This window comes from Centropristis striata, unplaced genomic scaffold, assembly GCF_030273125.1.
Source record: "Centropristis striata isolate RG_2023a ecotype Rhode Island unplaced genomic scaffold, C.striata_1.0 Scaffold_28, whole genome shotgun sequence".
NCBI classification, from domain to species: Eukaryota; Metazoa; Chordata; class Actinopteri; order Perciformes; family Serranidae; genus Centropristis; species Centropristis striata.
This window is the reverse complement of record NW_026739044.1, coordinates 266,686-279,120: the sequence shown is the minus strand read 5'-3', so window position 1 is coordinate 279,120 and position 12,435 is coordinate 266,686. Positions and strand designations below refer to the sequence as shown.

Genomic DNA, 12,435 nt, shown 5'->3' with positions numbered 1-12,435 from the left:
TGTATGTGTAGTCTACTCATACTGTCACACATGCACATGCACGTGACCACGTGCACGTGACCTCGTGCACGAGCACATACACAACACAGTACAGGCCTAGAAGCCCATGTACACTGTAAAAAATAATCTGTTTAATTTACGGAAAAAATACCGGCAGCTGTGGTTGCCAGAACCTCACCGTAAAAAATACAGTGAGTGGGTTTTCTATTCTAAATTTAAATGTAAATATCAGCAAAAAATGTCATTTAGACTGAATATTCCCGTTATTTTTTAGGGTTATTGTGTCATTCATTCACACATCATGGTATTTCTCCATAAGTTTTGCATGAAAATGTTATATTTTTACAGGAAAACTGTGTGTTTCTTCCAGTTTATGACAGTAAAAGTAAAAGTTTTGTGCTATTCTTTGATTTACGGTAATTAAAAGTGTCTAATACGGTGATATACAATTTTTCATTTTACGCCCTATTTCTGATGTATTTGACAGAGTTTTACTGTTATTTCTACAAACATTTTTTACAGTGTAGACAAGTATCCCAAACATCTGGAATACAATAATGATAAAATATGAACAAATATACTGTACATATGATGTAATACAGAATATATGATGGGTATTTAAATATAATATTTTAAAAATATTAATATAAAGAATATTTATAAAATATTAAATAGTGAGCCACGTGCACACATGTACTTACAATTACTTACAAGTACATATCCATACAATTAAAAATATATATACAGACAATGGCCCTTTTAATATATTAATCATACAGAATATATTTTATATAATTTCATATTTATTTATTATTATTTCATAATTAAACTGTCACATGCATCAAGGAAGCAGGCAGTCCTCTGGTGTTGCTGCTTCTCACACTACATCCTCTCATAGAGTCGTATGGACCAAATGTTTTCATCTACAAAATAAGATAGCATTAATAAAAAAAATGCAGTCATCACAAACATTTGGGCTGGCTAAATCATATTGAATCATTGTTGAATGAGGCCTGATCATTTCTGTATTATTGCTTCAATATGATCATTCACTGATAGACTGCACAGGATTTAATACAGCCCCATATTCAGAAACATATTCACCATACAGTTTATGATTCACCATATCAGATCTTTTAAACAATACTTTTACTATACATTAACCATACTTTAGGCTGTTTATTTTGTTATAGCCTAAAGATCTCCTCACCTTTGTGTCTCACAGCAAATCTCTCATACCACTTAGCTGGTGTGTGGCGAGTAGATGGTAAATGGAGCTGCACTTATATAGCACTTTTCCACTCAAAGCGCTTTACACTACAGACTGCGCTCATTCACCCATTCATACTGGTGGCAGAGGCTACCCTAAATGGTGCCACCTGCCACCGTTGGGAATTCATTCACACACCGATGAACGCAGCATCGGGATACTTCGACATGTAGGCTGCAACGGCCAGGGATCGAACCACCAACCCTTCGGTTGGGGGCCAACTGAGCCACAGCCGCCCCAGTAGAGATCTCAACTCACTTGACACCCCCTCCTTGAGATCACTCGTAGCCTCATTCTTCCTCAGATGAGATGTCCTCCTCGTTCTGGTCGGGGTATGTTGTGTCAAACAGAGAGGAAGTGTAAAGCACCATGGCTGGCCTCACGGGCTGAGAGGCGTGCGGCCAGAAGCCCTTAGACAGGGAACAGAAACAGAATCATTGCTTGCTTACGCTGAGTAACTACTGAAATAAAAAAAATATAGAAAATAAAAACCTATGTTGCCTTATCATTCAGGAAGAAGTCAGCTGTATCCAATGTGGAATCACAGTGGATAAAGCCAACTACCTTTGGGAGGTCACCTCAGTACTATGGTGCACCCAATGCTACCACCAATGTTTCCAGTTTATTGGACCTCCAGGCAGTACTGGAAGACAGTGCACCACAAGCTACGGCAGAAGAAGGAGCACACATCTCCACTTCCCAGATCGATGATCCTCCTCAAGACAACGAGTTGCCCAATCCCAATACCGGGGACCCGGAGGGACCAGATGAGGAACCTGGAAGACAGATGACGGAATACCATGCGTCCATCCCAAGACAGGGCCCAGAAGAGCATGAAGCAACCAGCCCCGACTGGAGAAGCCTTCGTCAGGAGCCATCAATTGTGTGAGGAAGATATCATGGTCCTCGATAGTTGGCCTCCACCAACACCAGCAGCTGCAATCCCGGGGGAACTTGTCGTCGATGATATAGGTGATGATGACTCTCTGTTTGACACAACATACCCCGACCAGAACGAGGAGGACATCTCATCTGAGGAAGAATGAGGCTACGAGTGATCTCAAGGAGGGGGTGTCAAGTGAGTTGAGATCTCTACTCGCCACACACCAGCTAAGTGGTATGAGACTGTGGAAATCAGGGACTTTCCAGAAGGGTAACAACAGTTGTTGACAGTTGGGCACTTTCCTAATAGATGATGTGATACACGAATGGCACTGTAATGATTGATGTTGATCTAGTATGATTATAGTGGAAAAAAATGCTAATGAAAAGTTGATGGTGATTGTATGTAAAATGATGAGTTACAATGTTGATGTGACTTGATGGAATAACTGTTGAAATGAATGCAATAATAGTCAGTTTGTACCAGTATGTGTGGTAACCGGATTGATCGTTAGACATTTCGTAATAAGGTGGTTGAGACAGGGCAAAGCCAGTAGACAAAGGGGAACTCAAAAGAGGAAGGATCAAGCCGAGACATGGTGTCTGTGCGGAACTTGTTGGGTCGAAGGAAACAGGTGAAGAAGAAGAGGTGAGAGGGACGGTCCGAGAGATCGTGCCATGGCAACAGTGGAAACCAGGAGGGAGATGTAACCAATGAGAGGACTGGTGAGGAGTGGCAGGAAATGCTCTGAAAGAAGGAGCGGCAGAGTATATAAGCTGCAACACAAGAAGAATCGGTGTTATATTCTTCACGGGGAACGGCAAGACTCTTCAACCGACTCTCAGGATGAAGAGACGACGCCTGATCGACCACATCGGGGGACAGGACGCTGATTCCACAACAAGAAGAGACGGAGAAACTCTGATTCTACAATCAAGAAATAGAGACAGAAGAAGAAGGACGCTAACATCAAGACAGAAGATTCCAATCTGACCGGTGAAGACGAGAGACGAGTGACAAGAAGAATAACCATTCCAACACCAGTCGACGATCGATTAACCCTCCTGTCGTCCTTCCGGGTCAAGTTGACCCAATCTATTTTGACTATTCCTTCTTTCCTCCCTCCTCCTGCCTTCCTCTCTTCTTTCCTCCTTCCTTCCTTCTTTCCTCCCTCCTCTATCCTCCGTCCTTCTTTCCTTCCCCCGCCCCTCCTTTCTTTCTTTCCTTCCTTTCCTTTCCTTTCCTTTCCTCCCTCCTTCCCTTCTTTTCTTTCCTCCTTCCGCTATCTCCTTTCCTTTCTCTCTTCTTTCCTTCCTCCTGATTTCCTCTCCTTTCCTCCTTCCTTCTTTCATCCCTCCCGCTTCCATTCCTTCCTCTATCCTCCTTCCTTCTTCCCTTCCCTCGCCCCCCCTTTTCTTTCTTTCTTTCTTTCTTTCTTTCTTTCCTTCCTCCTTCCTTTCTGCCCTCTTTCCTTCCTGCCTCCCTCCTTTTCTCCCTCCTTACTTCTTTATTTTTCCTTCCTTTCTTCTCCTCCTCCCCTTTCTTTCCTCCATCCTCCTTCCTTTCTCTCTCCTTTCCATTCTTTCTCCTTTTCCTCCTCTCTTCTTTCCTTCCTCCATCCTTCTTTCTTTCCTTCCTCCTTCCTTTCTGCCCTCTTTCCTTCCTGCCTCCCTCCTTTTCTCCCTCCTTACGTCTTTATTTTTTCCTTCCTTTCTTCTCCTCCTCCCCTTTCTTTCCTCCATCCTCCTTCCTTTCTCTCTCCTTTCCATTCTTTCTCCTTTTCCTCCTCTCTTCTTTCCTTCCTCCATCCTTCTTTCTTTCCTTCCTTCTTTCCTCCATCCTTTTTTACTTCTCTTTGCGTCCTTCCCTCTTCTTCCTTCCTTGACCCGAGGACAACAGGAGGGTTAAAGAAGTCTTCTTTCTGAGTTCTCACTGACGCCAGGACCAAGGGTCCAGTCAAGGATCGCTCCGACTTTGGACAGAGTGGAGAGCCACAGCTGAGCCCTGAAGCCGGACAGTGTGACAGAGTTGCTTGGCCAGGCAACTTTCCTGTCACTTTCTCCAAATTTACAGGATCCATTCCCAGCTACAGCTTCATTCAACACAGGCAGTTTGGTTATTAGGGTATGACATTAATCAGACGATAATCATTTTATTATTGGGAGTTTTGAATATTTTAAGCGTAATCAATTTTGGATCAATTTATGCTGTATGCTTGCACCTTGCTATATTATCAATACATTTTCAATTGCATTTAAAGTGAAGTAGTGGGGGGGGGGGGTCACGTGATGGCGGTGAGCTGAGCAGACGCTTGTGCCAGAGATCCGTCCCACTCGGTGCCAATTTTGTCATTATCCTGACAACAACCGGCAATTTTCTTATGAACATAACAGGCTTGGTCCTTGGAAAACTTTTGGCCACAGTCTTTCGACAATATGGGAAGAACCAGAGGAAACGAAGACAAAAAAGATGTCCCGACCGAGCCCGGCGGCGACACACATGATGGCGACCAGGCCGAATTTGAAGCCGCAGAGGGGCTTGACCCTGAGTGTAATGACCCGCAACATTATTCAAGTTATTGATGATAAACTCAGCCCTCTGACTGAGACCATCTACAAGAATGCCACGGAGATCCAGGCCGCTAGCAAGCGGCTAGATGAAGTAGAAGCTAGGCTATTAGCAGTTGAAAACTCCGCCGCGACACAAGAGCCGAGGATCGTGGAGCTGGAAAAGCAGGTCAGCGCCCTCACGGAGAGTCTGGACATGGCCGAGAACCAAGGTTATAATAGTTTTGGATTTTTCATTAGTTTTAGTTTTAATTTCGTTGTCAATTTTTGTTTTCAAATTCAGTTAGTTTTAGTTAGTTTTTAGAGTGAGTTTTCTAGTTTTAGTTTAGTTTTTAGTTTTTGAAAATGCTTAGTTTTAGTTTAGTTTTTATTAGTTTTAGTGTTAGTTTTAGTTTTTTTGTAATGGGCTATGTGTTGGGTGCGAGATTCAAAGTGGTCATAATAAATGTTTCCTTTATTTCCTTTGGTTTATCATCTCAGCCCCAATAAGGTTATTAACTGTTTTGAATTTTGGTTCTAGTGTAAACATCCCAGTCTCAGTAAACATATTTACCATGTGTTGCATGTTCAAATAGAAACACTGAATTATAGTGGAGCGGCTAAGTGCTCATTTTTGCCAGAATCTTTCAGTTTATGATACAAGCATGAAAATTGGCATGAACACTCTCCATGGGTCACTTAACAAGAAAATTGTCCGAGACATTTGAAATTTTAAGATGGCGGCCATTTTTCAAGATGGCCGACACCTAAGTGGAGCAGTTAAGTGATATAATGGTTTATTTGGTGATACAAGCATAAAAATTGGCATGAGCAGTCTCTGCTGGTCACTTGACAATAACCCACCCACAGTTACTTGAAATTCCAAGATGGCGGCCATTTTTCAAGATGGCCGACACCTTAGTGGAGCAATTGAATGATATAATGGTTTATTTGGTGATACAATCATAAAAATTGGCCTGAGCAGTCTCCATGGGTCACTTAACAAGAAAATTGTCTGAGACATTTGAAAGTGTAAGATTGCGGCCATTTTTCAAGATGGCCGACACCTTAGTGGAGCAATTAAATTATATAATGGTTTATTTGGTGATACAAGCATAAAAATTGGCATGAGCAGTATCTGTGGGTCACTTCACAATAACCCACCCACAGTTACTTGAAATTCCAAGATGGCGGCCATTTTCAAGATGGCCGACACCTTAGTGGAGCAATTGAATGATATAATGGTTTATTTGGTGATACAAGCATAAAAATTGGCATGAGCAGTATCTGTAGGTCACTTGACAATAAGCAATGCACAGTTACTTGAAATTCCAAGATAGCGGCCATTTTTCAAGATGGCCGACACCTTAGTGGAGCAGTTAAGTGATACAATGGTTTATTGGGTCATATACGCATAAAAACTGGCATGAGCAGTATCTGTGGGTCACTTGACAATAAGCCAGCCACAGCTACTTGAAATTTCAAGGCGGCAATTTTTTTTTTCAGGATGACTGCCGCCTGCCATGTGGGCCTTTAAATTACAATAGGCCACCCACAGTTACTTGGGTTGACAAAAAAACACTCCCAGCCACTTGAAATCTCTATTTTCAAGATGGCTGCCCCCTGGATCCTCAAAAGATAAATTTTCTCAGAGAAATGTATTGGGTTTTAGATTATTCTGGAAAACAAGTTTTAACACATCATAATACAGTTGTTTTGATTTGTTGATCATAGACAGATTAGACAAGGGTGAGTATCTGCACTACCAGGGCACACTGGTGATATATGACTGCTGTTAAACTCAGAGTGGGGTTCAGTGTCAGCCAATTGTAAAGTTAGTCAAAGAAGAGACGACAACTCTCTGAGTAGTTTTAGTTAACCGGGTTGTGTACAGATCGTATAGGGTAAAAATGGCATTGGATGAACAATTGGACTAAGTGTAGGGTTAAGGCATGAACTTAGTTGTATCCCATACATCAAAGTGCTTATTAAAAAGTGGTAAAAGGCTAAACCCTTGGCCTCTGCCTTTGAATTTGCTGCAGACATTGCAGAAGCAATCATAACAGTTGAGAAAACAAACAGCAGGACACCAAGATCATACTGGTTATGATACCATTGCCACAAATGTTCCATAATTTCATAAAATAAATGCTCTGCCTATCTTACGTAGTCCAACCCGACTAGATGAAGGTGATGGCATAGAAAGCACATTGACAAGAAACAGAGCAAAATATCATTCAAGCTATAAACTTATGTTCAACAACACACAGCTGGAAAGGGCACAAAAAAAGGCATCCACTGCTGCTAAAGACACTGAAGATACCAAAGATATCCATTTCAGAGGTCAAGAAGATCCCAGACTTCTTATGAGGCTGGATATGTGTGGGGACAGGCATTGAACAGACACCCACAAATGCCGAGCCCGTCCGATTGGGGATGGGTTAAACAGGACAAGGAGTGGAAAGTCTTCTGGACTCCACTTCCACCTATTGCGGAGAGTTGTTGGGAGTTGACAAAATGTGGGTGCACCAAGGCTTGTACTGGAAAGTGTAAGTGCTACAGATATGGACTCAGTTGCCCCTGCTAGAACTTATTTGCTTGTTTGTTTTGCCAGTGTTATTCCTTGTTGTCCTTTGTGTTTTCAAGTGTAGGCCTATGGCTCGGCTTCCCCTCGCCACATCGGCGCATTATGTTCTATTTTGTCACCAGCCTATTACTGTGACATGTTCAGTTTTTACTTTGTAGCATTGCTTTCACATTTTCAGTTTAGTTCCCTAGTATAGTTTCAGATACTGTTTGTCATGGTTCCGTGTCAGCCAGAGCTGCTGTTGCCTCTGGATCTGTCATTATTGCCATTCAGTATTAACCATTGCTCAATTATTATTTTGGAGCACTGTCCGTTCAGCACCACAACTGTGTTTCCCCACCGCTTAGTATTTATTTGGCATGTTTAATGGCAGTAGTAATGGTTAGTTATAAAAAAAGTAATTAAAAAAAGTATTTACAAAAGCCCTCATGGTAAGGGAGCATGTGTACCTCGGTGAACCCGGAGAGCTACGCCGGTGGGAGGGAACTCCTGTCAGGTTTTACCAAACTGGACAGGTCGTGGGCAAGGATTCAGACAAAGCACAGTCAAACAACCTCTCTTGAGGAACCCAATACATTTCTATGAGAAAATTCATAATTTAAAGGCCCACATGGCAGGCGGCAGTCATCCTGAAAAAAAAAATTGCCGCCTTGAAATTTCAAGTAGCTGTGGCTGGCTTATTGTCAAGTGACCCACAGATACTGCTCATGCCAGTTTTTATGCGTATATGACCCAATAAACCATTGTATCACTTAACTGCTCCACTAAGGTGTCGGCCATCTTGAAAAATGGCTGCTATCTTGGAATTTCAAGTAACTGTGCGTTGCTTATTGTCAAGTGACCTACAGATACTGCTCATGCCAATTTTTATGCTTGTATCACCAAATAAACCATTATATCATTCAATTGCTCCACTAAGGTGTCGGCCATCTTGAAAATGGCCGCCATCTTGGAATTTCAAGTAACTGTGGGTGGGTTATTGTGAAGTGACCCACAGATACTGCTCATGCCAATTTTTATGCTTGTATCACCAAATAAACCATTATATAATTTAATTGCTCCACTAAGGTGTCGGCCATCTTGAAAAATGGCCGCCATCTTACACTTTCAAATGTCTCGGACAATTTTCTTGATAAGTGACCCATGGAGACTGCTCAGGCCAATTTTTATGCTTGTATCACCAAATAAACCATTATATCATTCAATTGCTCCACTAAGGTGTCGGCCATCTTGAAAAATGGCCGCCATCTTGGAATTTCAAGTAACTGTGGGTGGGTTATTGTCAAGTGACCAACAGAGACTGCTCATGCCAATTTTTATGCTTGTATCACCAAATAAACCATTATATCACTTAACTGCTCCACTTAGGTGTCGGCCATCTTGAAAAATGGCCGCCATCTTAAAATTTTAAATGTCTCGGACAATTTTCTTGTCAAGTGACCCATGGAGAGTGTTCATGCCAATTTTCACGCTTGTATCATAAACTGAAAGATTATATCACTTAGCCGCTCCACTATTATGAATGAAAAAAAGTTGACAAAAATGAAAACTAAGGACATTTTCACTATAATTTTAGTTAGTTTTAGTCAGTTTTGTAACCTCACAATACAGTTTCAGTTAGTTATCGTTTTTTTAAAAACTCTAGTTTTTATTTTTATTTCAGTTAACAAAAATGTTTTTTCAATTCTAGTTTTCGTTATTTCGTTAGTTTTCGTTAACTATAATAACCTTGCCGAGAACTACAGCCGGCGCATCAACATCCGAGTCGTCGGCCTGCCGGAGGATACGGAGACTGGGCAGCCGGTGGAATTTTTCGAATCATGGCTACCTCGCGTCCTAAAGATGACCACGAAAGCTGGCCGCATCAAGCTGGAGAGAGCCCACCGCACCCTAGCGCCGAAGCCGGACCCGAACAGGAGCCCCAGGTCGCTGTTGCTGCGATTTCACGTGTTCAGAGACAAACAGTGTCATGGAAGCGGCACGCCGAATGAGCCAGGACGGTGGCTTAATCTTCAATGGAGCCATGGTCTCTTTTTACAGCGATTTCTCCTCGACGGTGATAAAGAAACGCAAGGCATACGATGCGGTGAAACAGCGGCAGCGAGAGCGAGGGATGCCGTATGCCAGGAGTTCTCAACCTTTTTGAGTCGCGACCCCCAATTTAACATGCATGTTGTCTCACTGAACACAATCTCACAGTTCAGATCAGACAAACTCAGTTGATACGACAAATTTTGGACAAATAATGAAGCAGACAACAACTAAAACATCTCTGTCTGTGCATTTATATATTTTTTGTGACAGTCAGCTTCAAGCCAGAGACTCCTTGTAAAGTAATAACTTGCTAATTTGGGATTTGTCAGAAAAGACACACAATTACCCAAAAAAAGAATCAAATTGACCAAAAAATTACATAAAATTAAGCAAAAAAGGACTCAAATTGACCAAAAAATGACCAGAAAATGACACAAAATAATCAAAAAGGCACACATTGACCACAAAACGACCAAAAAAAGACAAAATGACAAAAAAAAACACACAAAATGGGCAAAAAAAGACACAAAATGACCAGAAAAAAACAAAACACAAAATGGGCAAAAAAGACATTAAATGACCAAAAAGATAAAAAACACATGAACACTTTAACACAGTGGAGACAGAGCTGACTTCCAAAATGATTTAGCGACCCCCAGAAATCATCTCGCGACCCCAATTGGGGTCGGGACCCCAAGGTTGAGAATGGCTGCCGTATGCTATGCTTCCACGCCGGAAGAGGCACGCGCTTTCATTGAATCCTTGCCCGGATGACACCTTTGCAGAGCTTCGTTTGTCTGGTTTAGGACACTCTGCAACAGCCGTAGTTTTTCTACTTATGCTAGTTGTTAATGAACATTCTGAACATTGTCTAACCGAGTGGCACGGCTAATCCTAACGTGAGTATTACGTTTCCACCATATTTTGATCACTCCCACAGGGAGAGGGAGGACTCTTTTAGGTTTTTTTTTTGCACGCTATTCATCAGCTGTCAGTTCACTCTTGGTGAGTTTGAAAGGTGCTTGTATGGTGAACAGTCCCTGTTTATTTGGGGAAAGACCCTCAGTTTGTTTTTCTTTGTTGTACATTTCTTGTGTTTGTTCAATGTAGTTCATGTGTTCAGCTCAGGACCTGACATGTCAATAAGTTATCTGTGGCGTTTTCTGTCCCTGCTAAATGTAACTGTCCTGTGGATTTGATAATGGTATCATACGGCCATGTCTAATTTATATAATATCAAGATTTGTTCTTGGAACATCCGTGGCCTCCAAAAACCCGCCAAGAGGATGGCGGTATTATCATTTTTGAAAAAGGAAAATGTATCTATGGCCTTCCTCCAGGAGACTCACCTGGAGGATAAGGATAATGCTAAGTTGCAAAGGAGTTGGGTGGGGCAGGTCTTTGCTACTTCATATTCTTCTTTCAGCAGGGGTGTAGCTATTTTGATCAGTAAAAATCTGGCGTTCAGGTCTCTTGACTGTGTTATAGACAGCCGGGTCCGGTATATAATTCTTAAAGGAATACTCGCAGGAAAAGTGAAGTAGTGGACCTTAGATTTTTTAATCTTTTGGTATTAAAAGGTGGTGTGTAATAACTAGGTTTTTATCGGTTACTCTAGCCAAAGAAATTTTAACTATCCTTGGGGCTGATTGTTGCAGTCACTAAAATTAACCTAGCAATTCACCAAGTGCACAGATTCCTACACAAGGGCAATCTCTGGGATCAAACAATATATATATATATATTCACACAGCATTACAGTGACAGTATTTAAATTGTTGTTGACTAGAAAACAAAGCAGCGTGGAGCCCTACTGTACAGGTACATGAGGCCAGTTTCAGTTTGATGATGATATACCAAGTAAAACTGGAGACAAGCTCAAATAGATTTAGTATCAAATGATAGAACTGGATGGAACCCTCTTATATGGTAGATTTGACACCTTTGGTCACATTTGACACATTTAATTTTTTTTTATTGAACATGATAGTGTTTTTGAAAGTGAAAAAAAAGATTCAAGGTCTGATTTTATGTTGGATTAAAGGTCTAAAAAAGACACAAAATGACAAAAAAAGACACAAAATGACTAAAAAAAAGATACAAAGTGACCAAAAAAGACACAAAATGACCCAAAAAAGACACAAAATGACAAAAAAAGACACAAAATGACTAAAAAAGACACAAAATGACAAAAAAGATACAAAATAACTAAAAAAGACACAAAATTACAAAAAAGACACAAAATGACAAAAAAAGACACAAAATTACAAAAAAAAGACACAAAATGACCAAAAAAGACAAAATGAGAAGACAGAATGACCCAAAAAAAAAACACAGAAGACACAAAATGACCAAAAAAAGAGTCACAATGACTAAAAAAAGAGTTGATGACAGGATCACACACAATCACAAGATCACATTTATGTTGGTTTTTCTTTGTTTCTTTTTGGTTCTAAATGTTGATCCAGTAAGTCAGAATAAAAAATCAGTTATTATTATCAGGTCATATAGGTGAAAAAATATACCAACATGGTATTTAAACATGTTTTAAGTGGTGAATACAGGCAGGATGGAAGCAGTCAGACATGGAGGAAATAGAACAAAACTCCATAAAGACACAAAATGACTAAAGACACAAAATGACAAAAAAGACACAAAATTACCCAAAAAAAGACACAAAATGATTTAAAAAATACACAAAATGACCCAAAAAAGACACAAAATGGCAAAAAAAAGACACAAAATGACTAAAAAAAGACACAAAATGACCAAAAAAAGAGACAAAGTGACTAAAAAAAGACACAAAATAACTGAAAAAAGACACAAAATGACAAAAAAAGGACACAAAATGACAAAAAAAGACACAAAATGACCAAATAAGACACAAAATGACAAAAAAAAGACACAAAATGACTGAAAAAAGGCACAAAGTGACTAAAAAAGACACAAATTGACCAAAAAAAGACACAAAATGAGTTTTTAAAAAAAGACACAAAATGACTTAAAAAAAAGACACAAAATGATTTAAAAAAGACCCAAAATGACCCAAAAAAGACACAAAATGATTGAAAAAAGACACAAAATGACCCAAAATTGTTCGGCCAAACACACAAGA

At 40.4% G+C, this 12,435-nt stretch overlaps 1 pseudogene; it reads left to right on the top strand.

Moving 5' to 3' along the window:
* LOC131968003 (uncharacterized) overlaps positions 1 to 12,435 on the top strand; it is a 39,103-nt pseudogene that overhangs the window by 15,448 nt on the left and 11,220 nt on the right.